Genomic DNA, 5,805 nt, shown 5'->3' with positions numbered 1-5,805 from the left:
GGGTAATGAGGAAAGCACACCCCGAATGGTTTGGCTAAATTTTTATATACTTTGTAGTATTTTCAAAATAGGATATCTTTTCGAAGGAAAAAACGCTGAAGTGTCCCCTTTTCCAAAAAAATGAGCCTTCAAAAAATAAAACAAAAATATAGGCTTGTAGATTACACAAATATAGTTTCATTGCCAATTGAAAAATGACTTTACATGCATATTGACCATGTCACCCAATTGTAAATAACCTGTCAAGGGCAATGCAAACAGATTGAATGACTCATACAAAAGTATTCATTCTTATAACGTGGCATTAAATGCAAGCATGCACGCAATCCCATACTACAAGGGCTTTACACAACCCTTATAAGCTAGTGCAGATAGATTGGTCATACACAAGCCACACTTCTAATAATGTGGCCATGGAAGCAAACATGCACCAATGCTCTACTAAGAGGGATTTACACAAGCAGTATAAGATAATAGGACATCAGACATACACATACAATGACACAATCACCCTAGTAATATGGCATAGATGCAAGCATGCATATAATGCTCTATTAGAAGGGGTATTGTTATGTGCACCTAAGAACATAATATGAGATTGCATTAAAGTGGGGTAGTCCTAGCACATGACCATTTAAGGGGGTCCTCTAGAGTTAGTTAACTCTAGGATTAGAAGACACTTTTAACCCAGTGCACAAGTATCCTTAACTTTTAAGTTAAGGAAACCCATGGGGTTAGTCTATAAATATGAGCCTTGGGCTCATAAACCAAGACTCCTTGTGACAGCATGACTTAGAGCAAGCCTACACTTGGTAAATCTCTACACCTTGATTGGTGGGTATCTGTGGTATGGGACGCAAATGCTTGGGGCAGGGTGCTGGCCTAGCCTCAAGCTCGGTGGGAGATCCGACGTACTAGATCTATGGTTGGGTGGCCCTACTAACAGTTCCGGTGTTTGCACATCCAAGAGTTCTCAAGTACTGGTCCCAATAGACTGAGGTATGAACTAAGTTAACTCATCCTCGGGCGCATGTATCAGTTGTTATCAAAGCCACTCTTGAGTCTTGAGTCTTTTGACACGTGTGGAGACGTTTCTTTGCTGGTTCTCGGTGACACACTTCTTGGTGTCTAGGATTTCTTTGATGCAATCATGGACTTGATTCCTGGTTACCAATAGGCAACTTGATCGTCATGGTTGGTGTTCATGTCATCCCTTGAGTGACGAGCGTCTTCAGTTTGTGCCTGATTTTCTCTCCTTGTGAGCTGAGGCTACTCCAAAAGTTGAGTTGAAGGTGAAAGTTGTATCGTGGACCTTAGGCACGAGGTAGTCGAGCTTGAAGGATCGAATGAAAGAGAGAGAGAGAGCAGGTAGCAAAGAGTCGCTGAGTGAGCCATCACGTCAAATCTTAGATAATGAAAGAATCTAAGTAACAGGGTACTTGTACCTAGACCTAGGACTAAGTGTCCTAGGTGTCGCATAGGACTAAGTGTCCTATGTGGCCTAAAAGGCACTAACACTACAAGTGCCTACACTTATGCCTACAAGGCACATACCATGGCCTATAGGGCATCACTAGAACCACCAGAAGATGGCCTACAAACCCCCCTCCATGGGATGGGCTGAAGTACTCTGGAAACGTCTCAGAATACCTGGTATTTTCTAGTCATGGTGGCACATGTTCATCCAAAAGGATATAGCCACCTATGAATGTACAAGGGATGTCAGATCATGTAACAAAGGGAACCAAGTGTAAAGCTTGTCAGAAGACTTCGAACTTGGGACGAGGAAGTGCCTTTGTAAACATATCTGCTATGTTGTCCTCTGTGGGAAGATAGGACAACTCTATGTCTCCTGCTGACAACCGCACCCGAACATAATGATAGTGAACTTCAATATGCTTGTTACGCGCATGAAACACTAGGTTACGCGCAATGGCCAAAGCACTATGCCTGTCAGTGTAGACAATAGTGAAGGATGTCTGGCAAATACCAAGATCTGTAAGTAACTGTCGAAGCCAAACACACTCTACTATAGCGATGAAAGCTGCCCTGTACTCAGCCTCACAACTAGACGTGGCAACTGTTGGTTGCTTCTTGCTGAGCCAAGAGATACATGAATTGCCAAGCAAAAAACAATTGCCAGTATGTGACACTCTGGTGTCAGAACATCCTGCCCAGTCACTATCCGTGTAAGCATGCATGGTAAGTGAACCCTCATCACCATAGAAGAGGGCTAAATCCTGAGTGCCTCTCAGATATCTGAAGACTCTCTTCACTGCCTGCCAATGCTGTGAACTGGGCATGTGCATGAATCTGCTGAGCTGAGATACTGCATACTGCAAGTCAGGTGTGGTGTGACATAAATAAATAAGGCATCCAACAGCCGGCTGATAAAGAGTGATATCACATGGTGGGCTCCCATCATGAGCTGAGAATTTGAAGCCAGGGTCCACTGGAGTAGAGATTGGCGTGCAATCCTCAAACTGAAAACGATCAAGGAGCTGTCCAATATAGTTGCTCTGAGACACCATGATACCCCCCTCAACATGAGCAAACTGAATGCCCAAATAATAATAGAGCCGTCCCATGTCTGACATGTCAAAAATCTGCTGCAAATCAGCCTTGAAAGCTGCAATTTGCTGAGTATCTGGGCCCGTGATGAGCATATCATCCACATACAAAATCAGCACTAAAAAATCAGATCCACTCCCACGGACATAAAGAGTGGGTTCTGTGGGACTATTCTGAAAACCAAGGGATAGTAAGTGTGCATGAATTTTGGCATACCATGCCCTGGGTGCCTGCTTCAAACCATAAAGGGCTTTTCTAAGCCGGCATACCTAATTTTCAAAATTAACAACCTCAAAGCTAGGAGGTTGTGTGACATAGACTTCTTCTTGCAGATCCCCATGAAGAAAAGCGGTCTTGATGTCAAGTTGGTGCACTTGCCAATGATGATGGGCTGCAATGACAATGACACATCTAATGGTAGTAATCCTGGATGTGGGAGCAAATGTCTCCTCAAAGTCAATGCCTTGTTGTTGGGCATACCCTTTTGCAATAAGACGGGCTTTGTATCGATCTATGCTGCCATCAGATTTCCTTTTTAGTTTGTAGACCCACCGCGTTCTGATGGCATGCTTGCCAGGAGGGAGATCTACTAATTCCCATGTGTCATTTTTGGCAATAGATTGTAACTCAGCTTTCATTGCATCGATCCACTCTTTGCTGTCAAAAGCATCTTTATGGCACAGAGGCTCTTCATTGCAAGCTGTAGCAAGGAGTGCAAACTCAAGAAAGTGACCATGCTGTCTATTCCCTAATCTTGTCCGGGCAGCAAAAGGCTGATCTTGTTTGCTGTCCCTGAAACCGGCCTCTAATCACTCAGAGGGCAGTGGAACTAAACCTTTAATCACTTCAGCACTTATTTACAGCTCACAAAGCATATATCACAACCATTAACCATTGCATGATCACCATTTGGCATTTACCCATTTGTTCACAAACAAAACCACTGAAAAAGGGATGGAGGCTAGAATGCCCCTGCTCAACAGACATAGACAAGTGCACCCGATTGGCCCCAAACACCGTGGCGCCCCTTTCGGTATTTCTTTATATTTCACAGTGAAATGATTACAAGTTGCCTCTGGGAGACCTTCCCTGCAACTGAGCACGCAGCCCCAATTCACTAAGCCTTCGCAAGGCTTTCAAGCATATAACACCATCACATAAGTGCACTTAACCCGTAGGCTCAACCCAAAGGCATTCTCTTTTCCGAGTGCAATTCCATTGGCTGTCCAGATGCAATCACACTGCACCCCAGCTGCACTCTCTTTGAGTGGTTTCCAGATGGCATTCACAAAGCTTTTCAAAGCTCCAAAATAAAATCAGCAAAGTACCCAACCAAAGAATGACTCGTATAGCACTGCCTGGGCACCTGTGAGCCAAGAAAGAGGCGGCACACGAGGCCAACCAATAGCTTATGGCAAAAAGAAATTGCAGTAGCAAAATCACAACTCACCAAGCTCTGAAGACTCGAACCAAGTCCTCAATCGCCAAGAGGACATAGTAGCCAATGCTCAATTGCATTCTCAGCCAAAGAGGAGTGCAAAGGCATGAAGAAAGAGCATTTACAAGAGCCGACCAGCAAGAATTCCACTGAAAAATGCGAAAAGAAGCACTTCTATCGCGAAGAAGTGGGAGTTCTTGGGCTCAAAAGAAGCGTGCTTCAGAGAGGAATGCATTGAGAAGGTTTTGGAGAAGTTTCATCGCCGGAAAGTCCTCCAAAACTGAGAAAAACCAGTCAACCAGCGCGTCGAACCACTCGAAATTCAACAAAAAGCTGTAGCTTTGCAAGAGGAGAGGCCCAGGAGGCGGTAGAAGCAAAAAGGTCCAGAAAAAGCCACTTTTGCAAATTCGTCCAGCAAAAGAAGTGCTCAGCTCTGCCCGTTCTACCAAACGCACGGAGGGAAAAGCATATCACTACGAAGGGGAGGCAGAGGGGAAGCCATCGGGCCAAACGGAAGTCGAGGAATCCAAACGGGTGAGGAGTTATGAAGAAAAACGGAATTCAGCTGAAGGAGGCTGAAAAACCAGTCCAAAATCTCAACAAAGGGAGAAGATGAGAGAGAAAACCACACATGTGAAGTTTAGAAGGCACAGGAAGGTCCAGGAATGGCAAAGGAGCATGTAGAAGGCACTAGATCCACCTGGAACTCTAGGGGGGCCACTGAAGGTACATGGCCCTCTAGGGGGCCCATTAAAAATGCCACGTCATCATTTCCCAACAACCACTCTTTTAATTCCTTGGAATGCCTTTGGGCCTAGGGATTAATTACGCTTATGTGCTAGGCACCATGCCGCGTTTAATTACACATTATTAAGCCCACGCTTGGACTTTTAAAACCAAAGTTGTCACGGTCTTGTAGTACATTAAAGTACTTAGAATTTCACGCCCCCGTGACATACCCCTCTCTTGAAACAGCAAACCACAGTTTGCTGCCCCAAAACACAGGAGCGAGCATGAAATATAGCATAAAAGAGTAAACAAGAAAGCCGCAGCTATAGTATACAGAGACAGTGAAAATATGGCTAGGAGAGGCATGCATCCATCCATATATACTGCTCAAAATCTATGTGATCCTCGGCGATCAATAGTCAAGATGCATCAATATCATGAAGTCTCACAGCAGAAATACTGTCAGCTCAGTATCTCGGATGAAACATACAGTGTCATCAAGCGACCTCATGAAATCACAGTGAGCCCGTCTGTACTGAGGGAGTGGAGGTGCTACCCCCCTCTCAAACATCAGGTAATGCTCCAGACGCTCGCTCTGCTGAACTACCTGTAGGAGCCCGGACCGCAATCGGCTCTAATTGGAAAGCATCAAGGTAAAGCTGCAATATCCCAGGTGAATCTGCCAGTTCACCTTCCTCCATCCATTTCGCATCAAGTGATGGGTAATTTTGAAATTTTACCAAGTAGCGACGGATAACTTTACCCTTGAGCTTTCTATCTCTGTGTGCCAGAATCTGCTCTGGGACCAGAAGTTCATCCTGTTCTTCCACTTCAGGCTGCACCTCATCAGGTACATCCTCGGGAATATCTCCATGATATTGCTTTAATAAACTCACATGAAAGGCATTATGTATCTTCCAATGCGGAGGCAACTTCAGCCTGTAAGCTACCTCGTTTATCTTTTCAGAAACCTGGAAAGGACCATAGTAACGCATGTTCAGCTTTGTGTACAACCTTTCCTTGCTTTTCTTATTTTTCAGCCTTGCCTTCTGAAAACGCAGCAAAAC

The sequence above is a fragment of the Dipteris shenzhenensis genome, chromosome 7 (genome assembly GCF_047967505.1).
Source record: "Dipteris shenzhenensis isolate YYH24624 ecotype China chromosome 7, Dip_SZ_1.0, whole genome shotgun sequence".
Taxonomy (NCBI): domain Eukaryota; kingdom Viridiplantae; phylum Streptophyta; class Polypodiopsida; order Gleicheniales; family Dipteridaceae; genus Dipteris; species Dipteris shenzhenensis.
Note: the sequence above shows the minus strand (reverse complement) of the source record.